This window comes from Bactrocera neohumeralis, chromosome 3 (genome assembly GCF_024586455.1).
Source record: "Bactrocera neohumeralis isolate Rockhampton chromosome 3, APGP_CSIRO_Bneo_wtdbg2-racon-allhic-juicebox.fasta_v2, whole genome shotgun sequence".
NCBI classification, from domain to species: Eukaryota; Metazoa; Arthropoda; class Insecta; order Diptera; family Tephritidae; genus Bactrocera; species Bactrocera neohumeralis.
Window position 1 is genome coordinate 18238586 of NC_065920.1, and position 15156 is coordinate 18253741.

The 15156-nt window shown below is 38.5% G+C and overlaps 1 long non-coding RNA gene across 1 annotated transcript in view; it reads right to left on the bottom strand.

Moving 5' to 3' along the window:
• Positions 1 to 15156, bottom strand: part of LOC126753576 (uncharacterized) — a 95060-nt gene that overhangs the window by 61234 nt on the left and 18670 nt on the right. The gene's annotated exons all lie outside the window — the stretch shown is intronic.

Below are 15156 nucleotides of genomic sequence, written 5' to 3' on the forward strand. Positions count from 1 at the left end.
GGTAAATGCAGCATAATTTGAAACTGGCGCTACCGAAGTAATTTGCAGTTAGTGCATTGTTGTTACAAAAGCACAAACTATGTGTCATGATAGAAAAAATCACATTACTTCAATAACTGCAGTTGACTTCGGCTCTAATAGTTGCATGGGTTTGCCGATTGCTCACATACGATCAAACAGTTGATCGCTCGCATTGAAGAGGAAAATACGCAGTGAAGAACAATAAATAAAATTAAGTGCTTCTAAAGTTATTCTAATAAAAAGTGTTAACTAAATCGTGAAAGTGAATGTCGAAAATATTAAGTTTGCAAAAAATATATTAATAGTGAAGTGAATAAGTGATAATAATGAAGTTTAGTTTGCTTTACAAGCTATTGTTCTTCGTATGCGCGGAATCGGTAAATGCAGCATAATTTGTTTGATGTCATTTGCAATTTTGCTTTACATAGCATTATATATTATTGTTCTTCGTATGCGCGGAATCGGTAAATGCAGCATAATTTGAAACTGGCACTACCGATGTCATTTGCAATTATTGCAATGTTGGTACAAAAGCACAAAATATGTGTCATGATAGAAAAAATCACATTATATATTATTATGATATTTCAATAACTGCAGTTGACTTCGGCTCTAATAGTTGCATGATGTGTTAGGTTTACCGATTGCGCACATACGAACAAACAGTTGATCGCTTGTTTTGAATAGGAAAGTGCGCAGTGAAGAAAAATAAATAAAATTAAGTGCTTCTAAAGTTATTCTAATAAAAAGTGTTAATTAAATCGTGAAAGTGAATGTCGAAAGTATTAAGTTTGCAAAAAATATATTAATAGTGAAGTGAATAAGTGATAATAAGGAAGTGTAAAGCAAAATAATATTCATACCTAAAGAAGTGTAATAAAGTGTAAGAAAAAAATGCTTAATTAAAATCGCATGATATAAAAAACAACAACCTTGAATTGCGGAACAAAAGTGGTGAGTATATTAAATTTTATGACGTTAGTGGTTAGTGTTAGTATATTTTATAAAATAGCGAAAAATATTAAGTTTTAAAAGAAATCGGACCACAATTGCAATGCGTACATACTTACATACTATGTACAATACATTTACAGATGTATAACTCTAACATCAAAGATGGATTAAGAAGTACTAATGATTGTGTCAATTTTTTTCGAAAAATGTATAAAATCGGCTCATATCCGGTGTTCTGGATTAGGGTATCTTTGTAATTTAGATGAACAATCTTTATATGATATAAATTATTTGAAAATATGTTTTTAACATACGTATGTACATATCTCCACTGTGATTTAGTTTCAAATATCTCCTTTTATAAGTATATTAGTCAATTTGGTAAATACATTTCTCTGCAAGGGACCAGAATTTTTCTGCTGAAAACTAAAATTTATTAAATATTTTTATAGATATCTGTTAAATATCTTTAGAATCGGTTTCGCCCGTTTTCTAGTTTTCCCTACTTTTTGTTATCTTTTAAATTATTTTATTAACGGATTACCATTGTAACGGCATTTTCTTACTTTACGCCTAAACTTATGCTATGTTTTTGTGTGAATATTAAGCAGTGTTTTAATTGGTTAATTGGGAAGTGCTGCCAAGTTCGAAACAAATAGTTCAGACACATGGGAAGAGGTTTCAGTAAGGTGACCAGTTTATTAATTTTTGATAGGGAACAGTTTATGATATATATTGTGCTCAAAGAAATCTTTTGTGGGAGGGCGTAGTTTAGAGTGATGAGATGGGTTCAAACTGGTACGACTGAAAGAGTTAAATGTCTGACAAGTTGTATTAAGTAAAAATTTCACGATGGTTTGTGAGGTTTGAACCCGTTTAAGGGAAACAGGACCCCACTATTTCAAGATAGGCTTTTATTATTGTCTCAGTTCATAGTCTCAGCGAAAGAAAATAATTAACTCAATTGGCCCAGGGATAGCTATATTTTTTGTATGAAAAACTGAAAAAGAAAAATTTCTCTATGTTATTATAAATCTTATTAGCTTACTGTTATTTTCAAATGTTTTCAGTACTTATGTTCAAGGTACGTCATATTACATAATTATAACATAAAAACCACCAGCTTTAAAAATTTATTGATACCTTCGTAATTTAACCGAATCCTTAATTTATAAAGCCAAAAGAAATCTGGCTTAAGGACATGTGTTTCAATTTTATTAATAAGTATTAGTTACTAGCGTTTATCCCATATCTCTCTATGAAAGAGTTCAAGTACATATCCTCCGGAGATCTAAAAGTATCTTTGTATGTACCATATTCATTACCTGTATGAGTTAAATAATAAAAGGATTCAAATCATTCATTGCAGCTCGACGATCATTTCTATTGTTTGCGCATTTTCGTTAATTTTTTATTATGCCCTTTGACACATACATAAGAATACGTGACTAGTTTGGGCCCATTTTGTAATACATACATACATATTGTACATTGTATGTATGAAAACAATAGCTTTGTTCCAATCGCATTGATATTTATTTACATTGTGTTTATCGAAAGCGAAGGAGAGGGGGATTTCGGGTCACGAAAAATTAATAAAATACTATAAAGGATTCACGGATGTATTTGATTTATACATACATACATATGTACATTATATACAGTTTTGTTCTCGTTGAAAGAATTAACTTCAAAATCTTTTTTTTTTTTGCTTTTCATATCTAGTATATCGAAAAATATATACCTTTAAAATTTGATAATTCCTCAATATCATTTGTTTCACCTACGAAATGAGTTGATTTCATTCTTTTCGCGGACATCGAGACCAAACTAGAACACTCAGTGCCTTTTCACATCGGTGAATTTTCTATTTTGAGCAAGTATTAAATTAAGATATAAAGCTGTAATTTTGTACAGAAGATCCCAGTTGCAAGGAGCACCTGTGGGAGAATGCCCTGCCCTCTAACAAGTTTAATGTACATATCTCCTAAGCCACTTAAGCTACAACAACCAAATTTGCTTAATACAAATCTTATAAGAACTTCTACCAACGGTGTGAAAATAGATGGAATCGGTGGATAACCCCGCTCACTCCCCATATAACGGTACCGTTAAAAACTACTAAAAGCGCGATAAATTGATGACTAAATACGCTAGAGACATTAAATTTAACCACCGAGATGAGAGATTAATGAGAGTTGGTGTAAAAATTGGACGATTGGCGTGGCACCGCCCACTTTTAGGTGAAATCCCATAACTCGGGACCTAACCAACCGCTTTCGACAAAATTTAGTACGTGGCATTCTCTTCACATTCATATGTCAGATTGTGAAAATGGACCAAATCGGACTACAACCACGCCTACTTCCCATATAGCACAATTTTAAATTCCACTTGATTCGTTCAGTTTCTAGTACACAAATCAAGAAGCAATTAATATAACGAGATAGAACTTTGCACGAATAATGTCTTTAGTGTGTGCCATCTTATGACCAAAAATTGTTTACATCCAATAAAAACTGTTCAAGCCCCTAGGTACCGAATATTTAGACCCCGGTACCTATAGTTGACTTTTGATCCCCTTAGCCCCCATATATCTAATATAAAGATTTTCGAACTTCCGGGTGACTTTGTGCCGCATATATAGGCCAATATGTGAGTTATCACAATGAAAATAAGAGAGTGTGTTTTATTAATAACGGTGTATCTTTGTGCCGAAAATAGATAAATTTGTGCGAAAACTTGGCCTAGCCCCTGTATAACTAATATCAGAATTTTCCTAAAATACGGACGACATAACGTTGTCTGTCGACTGTTGCGTTTATCCACTCTTTGGAGTGGGTTCACGTGTGCAGTCCACTCGGATGACTCTCCATTGGACTTCGAAGTAAAATGATACATCTATTGTTACACGTCGACGCAAAAATTCGATTTTATTATGTCTGTACACTTCTCCAAAATCGTGATGGTTTTTGGTCAAAAGTGAGCTTGCGCGGCATTCACAGAGCTTCTCATACCCAAATATTCGTGAATGATATGATATCTCAAAAACTAAGAGACTAGACTAGACATATATACAGACAGACAGACGGACATGGCTAAATTGGCTCAGCTCGTCACGCTGATCATTTATATATACTTGAGCATATATATCCTTTTTAAAGAAAATTATTCCAAAAATTAAATGTTTTACTCTATAGACCCATATTCGGATACATATCCGTATAACAGTGACTTTTCCTCTATTTTAGTTAGTCATATTTATTTTAGAACTCATATAGCATTTTAGAACAAGCAATCTGTTGTTGTTGTAACAGCAGAACTCTGTCGAGTTGGCAGTCCTTGACCGGATGAAAAACCCAGGTCCGTTCCGGTTAGGTAGACCCGACCGTCCTGGGAACGGTCAGAATCTCTCGTGGTCTTAGTTGCCGAAAAGCCGAATATAGTTTTCAGAGTCCCTCACTCCTAGTGAATTTTAGTTCTTGTTGGACAGGATGTCAAAAAATAATGACTTAAAATTGGAAATTTCTTTCAAACTAAATTTTCGAAACAATCTTTATTGCTCCTTATATATGTATGTACATATGTACATATGTTACACATGACTAGCTACATAGCTATCGCAGGGGTATATCAAATGTTACGCTGATTTTTTTGCCGCCTGCGCAACAATTAATAAAGCGTTAAAAATCAGTGCAGCAGGTCCTTGTTGCTGGCTTTCTTAATTTTTTTTTACAGATTTTTGTCAATTTAGTTTCAATTTTTTTTTGTTATAATGATTTCCTTTCAATACATTTCCTCCCCGATGTCGACCTCCTTGAATGCCCAGACTTGTAGCAGTTGTAGTTGTTGTTGCTTGCTCATGAAGAAAAGAAAGTGGCAACCGTGGGAACGGCAACGTGTGCAACAAACCATTAGAGAGCGCAAATGGAACGGTGACGCAGATGCACATGTGCAGCCACTCAAAAGCAACAACAGCAAAAACGCACACACCGCATCAGAGCAACAACAACAATCAATAAAAGCAAATTCCAAAATTAGGAAAGAAAAAAAATGTTTGTAAAAAAACACACGGTAGAAGATATCCATGCGATCGCTGGTAATTGCTGCGCCCGCGCACAGATTATGAACGATCGATTTAGGGGTTGGAGCTACGTTACCCAATATTTATGACTGCCGTTTTATATGGATCAACATTATAGCTTGGAGTGGCCAAACATATACACGCAAACATAAATGTCTGTCTGTTGCACCAGCTTCAAGTAACCATTACCAACCAACAGCAACAGCGTTGATGACGTTGGATCGTCGCGTTGTTGTTGTGATTTCGGTAATTTTTTTCTCTCGTCTGCGGCGTTTAATTTGTTGAATGGTTTCAAATTTCATTGGAAAAAATGTCGAAAACTAGTGATTCGACTCATCGCCGTGTTTCCAAGAGGATGTAAAGGTATTGTGTCAGCCGTACATCCTTTGAGGCAATACTTTGGTGCGCATACCGCATATGACTTAAAAGTATATACACTGGTGGTCAAAACAAAATTTATGAAATATAATTTCTTCTTTATAATTACTTTTTCTTAGTATATTTTTAGCCAATTAGACCTGATTAAACTCAAATGTTGGTAAAGTCGAAAATTGACTTATGATTTTTTAAATAAATGGGTTCAGTTAGAGAAGTTCTTGACTAAGAAGGTGTTTGCGTAACATAATTAGAATGATCCCATTTAGTTGTAATATGCGCCGTTTAGTTCGATACCTTTTTGCCAATTGAAGTTTCTTTCATAATGACACTCTTATAGAAACTCTCGAGGTAAAAACCTCGAGCAATTGATTTTCACAAGCTTCGAAGATGAATTTTTCACCAGAAAAATAATAAAAGCAGCACATTCTAAATGATTCGCGGCCAATCTCACCAACTATGTAGTGGAAGCTTCTGAATGAGCTCCAGAAATGGATTGATGTAGTTGCGATACGGCAGGGATTCGCAAATGGAAATTCTACGAGTTTTTTTGCATTAAATCGAGTGACACAACGTATGGGTTGGAGTTTCTTTTTGTATCTGGTCCGGTCTGACTAGACGATTCCCTTTATTTTAACGATATTTTAGAAAGTTGGCTTCCCAGAGCGTGCTGCATCTTTCACATCAAGATTACTACAACGGTATTGTCGCAAAAAAAAAATGTCTGGTGCCGAAATGTTCATAATGTTGGAAAAGGCTTTCTGTGAAATTTTTTTGGCACAAGTGAGTGGTTTTGATTGGTACAAATTATTCAAAAGGGGTCGAGAACGCCTTGAAGACGAACCACGTCCAGGACGGCCATCAACATCAACTCATGATCAACACGTAAATAAAATGAAGGTATTGCTGCTTGAGAATCGAAAATTAACAGTCAGAGATCTTACGGTCATCCTTGGAATATCGGAAGGATCGGTGAAAACCATTTTGAAAGATCATTTCGCCCCAAGAAAAGTGAAAGCTCGATTGTTTCCAAAATGACACAATTTTTTCGAAAAATAGCGTCGCGTTAACGTCTGTGACAATACTTTCTGAAACCAGGAATGTTGTAAAATGTATCACTCCTCACGATGAGTCTTGGATCTATGCTTATGACCCGGAAACAGATGATGAATCGGCCGAATATCGTGGCAATGGTGAGCCGAAGTTGAAAAAAATCACTTCAAAGCAGGTTCAGAAATCAAGGTTATGTTGACAGTTTTTTTCGATTATCGAGGTGTGGTGCACTCCGAATTCTTTTTGACCGGCCAAACTGCCGAACGTGAAGCCATTCGTGAAAAGCGGCCGGAATTATGGGCCGACAACTCTTGGTTTTTGTTTCGAGGATTGGAAAACACGTTGGCACAAGTGTATTGGGGCCAAGGGGGACTTTTTTGTAGGGGAAGACATAGATTTTGAAGAATAAATTAAGAATTTTAAAATTAAAACAAAGTCTTACTATATTTTACTCATAGTATTAGGCTGCAATTTCATGTATTTTCGATATAATTTTTGAAGGAAATGAGAACTAACAAAAAAAAATTTTTGAAAAGTTACCAAAATGTACTTTAACTGGAAATCATATGTACCCGCTACTGTACTATACTCGTACAACATCTATGTGTGTCGACACACACATACAACCACTTGTGGTCGGGGTAATCAAGTGAGGCGAGCAGGAATCTCAAGAATGCATGCCTTTTATTGTTAATTGAGTAGGTGCAGCCGCAGCCGCAGCCGCTGGCATCGGAGACAAACGAGCACTAGCGCTAGTGCGCGCAAAGTGAAAAATAAAAAAAGAGATTACAACAAAGTCGTTGCTCGTATACACAGTTACACTGTTACACTTGAACACGCACATCCTTAAATGAGGATAATTTTGTAAGAACAGTCATACCTTTCAGTGCAGCAGCGCTTAATTTATGTATCCCCCCTCGAAGATGCCGCCACACTCCGCTTCTCAACAACACCGGCACATCCGCTCGAATGTTTCTGACACAATTGCAGTCGTGAAGATTGCTTCCAGGAATATATTTATCAAATGCAATGCTGCAACTATGTTGTACTCGGTGTCGATCATGTGTGTTTGTTTGAATATACTTATATGCTTTGCTTTTGTTGTATGACGCATTTATATTATTTTTTCTAATTCATTTTTTAATAAAAAAATGTAAACAGTCTTCATAACTGGGGGGATGCAGGAAGTAACAATCATCAATTGTTTCAAACACTTGTTGTTTATAAAATTTCAACGATCTTATTTATTATTTATTGTGGGAAACTGTATTTCTGTTGGCAATCACCGAAAGGTGGCATTCATGGCTTTGTGTAGCGTTTCCCATGACTCTGGGGTCGGCCAAAAAAAAATCCGAATTTGCTTTGGGATCCTTTTTATTTTTTTGTAATAAAAATAATGAGCTCATACCAATAGAAAAGCTAAATAAACAAACCCAAAAACAATCCAGTTCCTAAAAAGGATAAAAAAGTAAAATTTGTTCGTTAGGATCATATTCAAAGTCCACATTCAGATAGATCTTTGTATAAATTGTATGTTAGGTGCCATTCTCCTCAGCCATATTTGAAATTGTCTCACAAACTACTCGTTACATATGTATGAAGGTCGTACTAATCGTACTTCGTCTACAAAACCCTAAACTTGTTCAACGTAGGCTCTTTTTAGCTCGATACACTTGATCCATCGATGCTCTAGCTTCTTAAAACAGTTTGAAAAATATTGTTTTCGGGTCAGTAAGGTAAGCTTTTAAGGAAGGAGGAGGAACCTATCAACTAAATTTTTGCCCGTCAAGTAGGTTTTTCCAAGTTTGGAGACAAAAAGAAGTCACAAAGGGCAAAATTTAGAGAATACACTCAATGGGGCAGCAGTTTGTAGTCTAGTTAAACCAAATAACCCTTCTTCGTCGTAAGAGTCGTTTTTTCTGCAATTCTCCTTCCGACTAGCCCAATAATTCGGTATAGTAGCGCCTTGTGATGATTTTGTTTCAGTAGTCGGCGTAAATCGCACCTTTTTTGCAACCCACTAACGGGTAGTCATCATTTTTACGGAAGTTTAGACAGTCTTCGACTTTTTTGTTGCATGTTCGCCGAGTGGAGAACATTGTTTTGACTTTTCATAGGTCTCTGGGCTGTAGCTGTGAATCCAAGATTCGACGGCAGTTACGAAATGTCGTAGAATCTCCTTCGTATTGTGCTTTAACCACGTCACATTCTGCTGCGAAGTAGTCTCACGCTGGTGCTTGTTGTTCAGAGAGCTTTCTCATTTATTTTCCAAAAGTACAATAGCTGATCCTCGTAGTCTTTTGAGCAGCCTGCGAATACGTAAACTGAGCTGAGTTAACAACAGCGCGGCAGTCGTTTCTTCTTTCCGCAATATGGCGCCAATTGGAGATTCCAAGTGAAGCCAGGTTCTTCTTCACCTGGTCTTTCCAAAGGTGTGGTGGTCTTCCTCATCCTCTGCTTACCCCGGCGGGTACTGCTTCGAATACTTTCAGAGCTGGAATGTTTTCGTCCATTGGGACAACATGACCTAGCCAACGTAGCCGCTGTCCTTTAATTCGTTGGACCATAAATTCTCCGCAGAACCTTTCCCTAGAAAACTCGTAACGTCGACTCATGAGATGTTGTCATCGTCCATGCCTCTGCATCATATAGCAGTACGGGAATTATGAGTGACTTATAGAGTTTTATTTTTGTTCGTCGATGGAGCACTTTACTTCTCAATTGCCTACTCAGTCCGAAGTAGCACCTGTTGGCAAAAGTTATTCTGCGTTGAATTTCGAGGCTGACATTGTTGCTGATGTTGATGCTGGTTCCAAGATAATTCGAAATTACCTACGACTTCAAAGATATGACTGTCAGCAGTGAAACTTTATCATCATTAGACCTCAGGCGACATGAGGTCATGGAAACCATAGTTAATCAGTCTACTTCCACTCAAACTTTATATTGGGAACTATATATCATATGTATATACATACATAAGTATATCAACAATCGCATTCCTTGAAATTTATGAGGATAAGTCGTTGACCCATCGTCAAAGTAGATTAAATACATGTAAATATAAGCAAAACTGAAGAGACCGCATACGGAAGTCAGATCTGCCTTAAAATCAGAATACAAAAAGTAATCTTTAAATAGTACATATGTACATATGTAGGTATAGCTTTGTGAAATTCGGTTAAGGATTCGGAGCACGTCGCAAAAGCTCGAAGAACGCGGGTTCACATCTCTAATATACACACATATAAACATATTGCCATAAGCATACATCACCCTGCCCCACTTTGAAGCTGTTCTACTTAATGTCAAATGCAAAAAGTAGAAACAACAACGCTTAATTACAGCGAACCATATTTTATAGCCGCTTCTTCTGCTTTAAAACGCGGCGGTTAGCAGAGCACGCATGCGTTTAAGCACATCCGGAACCACAACTGATGAAGACAAGATAGCTGAGAAAACCCAACTCAAGCAACAAAAAAAGAACCGGCAAAAACTGGACTGTATCAAGTGCACTCGGCATTGTCTTGAAGAAGCGACGCTGCTGTGCAATGAACAGAAAAGAATCCGCATGCCGTAAGCGGCTATGTAACAATGTCGAGGCAAATCTTCACACAAATAACAGCAAAAATAAATGTTTGTAAAATTGTATAAGGCAAGCGAACGACTGACCGATCAATGCAACATTGCGGCGTCGCGCAATCAAGAAATCACGGCAGCGCCGCGCGCCTCAATCGGACAAGTATGCGGTAATTCGCACAACGTGCTGAGTTCCCGATTGGCGCATTGGAGCGAGAGATCGGCGGACAGGTGGACGAGCTGGCGCAAAACGCGCGGCATGCTTGTGGTACATATCGGAATTGGCGTTTGGGGCATAGCGGCTGTGCTTATTCGAACGATGCGTTGCAAGAGAAAAATGGGAAAGAAAACCGAAGAAAAAAGATCGCAAGACAGCAACATTAACAAAAGCAATGCGCGCTTATACGGGCAAATTGAAACGGATGTCTGCAGATGCGCACACAGTATCTGAGTGCCATACAAGTGTGCCGTACATAAACACACACCTCAAACGTGTGAGCATACGAAGAACCGGTAACGGAGCGGGTGAATGCACATTTTTGCACTACTGGTCCACTTTATCGTTGCTATGTCCGTTGTTGCAGTCAGTCGGCCACAGCTTCGCGCCATAAAAATTAACCCGCTACCCATTTGCCCGTTAGAAGATGATGCGGTCACACGCCACACCAATACCGTCCGTTCGCGTGGACCGTTCGTTTGCGCCAGCGATCCATATTTGCGCTTACGTGACGGCGACTACGTTGACGACGACGGCGTCGTTGTTGATGAGGATGACGACGTACACGACAGCCCGGACGAGTTGCCGTCCATGTTGGCGCAGAAGTACACAATACAGTTCATGCAATACCAAGTCACACAATGGCTCATCGGCTGAACAGGCTGGTTGTTCTCAGCGTCTGGTCCGCCACCGTCTCGCTATATGTTTAACCCATTGGACGTTGGACGTTGTACGTCCGCATGTCGGCCGTTACCAATACAACTTTCACCTTTCACGTAATCTCTGAACGAATGAACCGAGTCCGCTTTGGCCGCACCGGATTGCGGTTGTTGTTGCGGTTGCAGTTGCGCATTACACCGCCACACCGAGGGAGTTTGGCGAATGCTTGGGGTGCAGTGCAGGCGGTGGCGGATAATGTTACATTCATATTTGTTGACGGAAATTTATGTTGTGTGTCTGTTTGCTGGAGCTCATTATTTGTTCTTAATGAAGAAGCGTAGAAAATGGAAGAAATGTATTTAATATTGGCTAACAGGTTTTGTTTGCCGCAAGTGGCAGCAAACAAAAAAATTAAAACAGAAAAGAAATAGCTGTTGAAGCAGGCAGGTAGCGACCTCGGCGGACAGATCCGTAAACAATTAGTGCATTAGCACTTCTAAGAATTCTCTGCACTAAGCTGAACAATTGAACGGTTGAACTGAAGATCTGCTTGTGTAGAAGATGAGCTGCTCAGCTTATAGAGATATGTATGTGCTTGCCAGAGCAACGTTCTTCTATTAGTTTATTGTCAAATGTGGCCTACATCTTATAGATTATAGTCACGTCAGTGTTATAGATAATTGAGGTCACCTTGCCTTTCTTGATAAGCAGTTGACCTAGCTTCTACATATTCGGCTTGAACACCCAGATGAATGCGATGCCGTCGTTTGATATGAGTTGGTTATCCTGATTTCCACGGAAATACTATATGCCGTTTATTAAGTTGGAATGTCTTTTGTCGCCGTAACTGAGGGCGGTATTGGCACTTTGTAGTTTGTGAACTCATTACGTTGCCGTGACAGAACCTTAAATTACAAAACATCCTTTTTCTAATACGAGGATTGCTTTTTATATTTTCAAATATTAATCATCGAAAATCGCATTATTGTTTTTGAAAATATTCTTCATTTACATCTATTCACTTTTGCATACATTAAACCAATCGTCGAAGCACTGATTGAGGTTTCTCCGAAACATGCTTTCTGAGCGCATGAACCGTCTCTTCAGTTGTCGAAAAATGTTAAGTTCGTAGTTAATTTTTTACGTAGGGAATAAAAGAAGGTATTCTGTGTCTTGTCAGGACTATAAAATGAATGACTCAACAAATAGATGTTTTGAGCTCTCTAAACTGCGGTTGTTTCAGTTGATGTGTGAGAGCTCGCAATGTTGTGGGTAAGGGCGATCCGTCTTCGACGGTTAGTTATTTATATTTATTGTACGGCTGCTGCCAAAGAAAATGGTTGTGTACCACTCAGAATTTACTATTCTGCATCGTCCTAGTGGTTTGGTTGCGACATGTTTAGCTTTTTCAAAAAAGAGGTAGCCATTTACTTGGTGTGCGAACAACTTTTCTTGGATTCGGCTCTTCACCCATACAACAGACTGGTATTCACTTTCGTGCTCCAATTGCATTTTTTTTGGCCGAGATGAATATTTAAAGTTACTGTAAACAACACAAATAGTAAACAACACAAATATCAGACTTTACTTACAAAGTTGTAAGTTATCAGCATTTTACTATAGGAATATTAGTATGAGAAGTTCGATCTCAAATTTTATTAATGAGTAGTTATCTGCAAAAATGGCAACATTGGTCGAAACTTTCCAAAATAACTATAACTGGCTCCAGAAAACACATCAAGAGTCGACTGAGGCCAGTCATGAGATAACTGAACCTCTTTTAACCGTGATATGATGATAGATGGGTTAACTAATGCATTTTACTCAAGATTGTTCTAAAGTCGCTGTGCAGTGAGCGTAAAAGAAAAGTAGAGGATATTTCCATCAGACACGATCGCTTATCAATTTGAGTGAAAATGAACGTTCAAAAAAAAAATGAAAAATTCCATATTGTTTTGTAGTCTTATTCCACCAAATTTTACAATGAAGCTGCATACCTCTAAAACCAACTATCTGATGCCCAAGCATCAGGCTGATTTAATTAAGATTCAGATTATCGAGATTTTGCTTCTTTGATTTGATATCTGGGATGAAAAATTACAGTGAAATGAACAGAAGTTACTTTTTTAGTGAAATTGACAAGGAATCATTTACTATGAGCTCTTCGACTGCGGACAGTGGGAGCAATCGCCCAGATTTATATTTCATCGGGACAACTCCTGGACACACCATTGATAGGTTCTTGCTAGTAGCTACGGAAGCGTGGTCGGGAAGTTCTTATGCATTCACTTCATAGTTTTGAGCTGATACTAAGTGATTACCAGTTGCTGCCTAAGTAAAGATCAAATGTTTCAGTTAGGTCCCATCGAACTAAATGGTGTGTATTGAATTTAAATCGGATATTTTTGGTTTTGAGGTGAACTAAAATCTCATAAAAATTGGAAGTTTTTCTATATCTTGAGTTAATTCTTTGAATAATATATTTAGCTATTATTGATCTTTCCTATAAGATCAGAACTTTTTCAACTGTTGGTTTTGGATTGTTCAACTAAAAATTATTCTCATTTTTTAAACTTTCTCCGTGTAGAGTAAACACATCATTCACTTTTTGGCTAGCAGCTTATCTTTCAATAAAATATCTGACCAAGAAACCCATAATAACAAATTTTTGGTATCAAAAATATACCAATTTCTTAAACATCCACATTTTGCATTATATCCGCAGACATTAATTTGTCTAAATCAGATAAGAATACATATAAAACTTCATATACATACGTATGTATGTATGTGTCTAAATATATACATATATGTACTTTTTAAGCTCGACTAGGACTACCACGAAATTGTAGAAATCTAATTTACTTCCACGACGATGATTTCCTGTCAAAGGAACGAACGTTGTTACTTCCGTAATTTCCGCTGTCTAAAGGAATTTCAATATTTTCCACATCGCTTTCATCAAGCTAACGGCTGTTGCTATTCCTCTCACCAAAGCCCCCACTCCTTCCGAACCCCACGCACTGTGGCATCATCACCACTTGAGTTGCATCAGGAAGTGCTGCTGTGCACATCCATCTTTCAAGCCTGCCGCAACGGTACTTTACCGTATCCACGAGCCCACACCATTTAGCGACCTACTGAACATCCGTTCATTTCAACGCAACACCAGCAACAACAACTGAACTCACTGCAGCTCTGTCATCTACCGTTCAATGCTGTGTTGGTGGCAACGGAGAATTTTGTACGACAAACCAACCCCTTAGCTCCCCACCCCGCCAGCAAATTCATATCTTCCTTCCATGTCGCCATAACTGTGCGTGCCAACAAGGGCGGCAGTTTTTGTTTTTGTTGCCGCTACTGGGAGGTCGAGCTGTTTTCGCATCCTCACACCCTTCGCACAACGTCCGCATCCGCAGAGTTTATTATTTTGCTCACTCATCTTCTCATCCCTAGACACCTTGCGTTGTTGTATTGTCACTGTAGTTTTGTTGTTCGTGTCTTGCCAGCTCAATCGCCTGAGGCTTTTGCTCTGCTCTGTAATATTCACCGCTTTTACTGCACACTCCACCCTGCTCAGCGCGCTGTACTCATATTCCTCTGAGTCTGATGTGCTTGTGAATGCCTCTTCCTTGAAAGCGCTCAACTTCCTGTTTCCGGGATATAATGTTCATATTTTCGAGGACATTTTCAGGAAATAAAGTACGTCGCCCTCAGATTTTCCTGTCTGTAATGTGCATGGTTGGTTCACTTGTGTGTATATCTGTGTATACAAGTTCGATCGCACCCACGCCTCCTCCTTTCCATTGTCAACCGTCTTGTTGCTCTACAGCATTACACAGTTTCAATAGCTGACGTGTTGGCTCACACTGGCTTAGTGGCGACCCAGCAACCCAACTACCATGCTGGCTTGCACACGGTTTTGCTGACTCTGCGGCGCTGTGCTAATGCTTTTGCTTGGTCGGAGGTCGTATGGTTGACAGTCTAGCTGGTTAGTTGGTCGGTCCGTCGGTTTGCCGGTCGTACGGCCGTTTGGTTGGACGCTTGACTGCTTGGCTTGGCTTGGCTTTGTGATTTGTGTATCTGCAAGGCATGCAGGAAGACTGTAAGGCTGCGACACTACAGTTTACTCGCACCATGATATTGCATGCCGTATGTTGATATGTTTATAAAGTGAGGACGGCGATGACGACGACGACGACGACCAGGCATC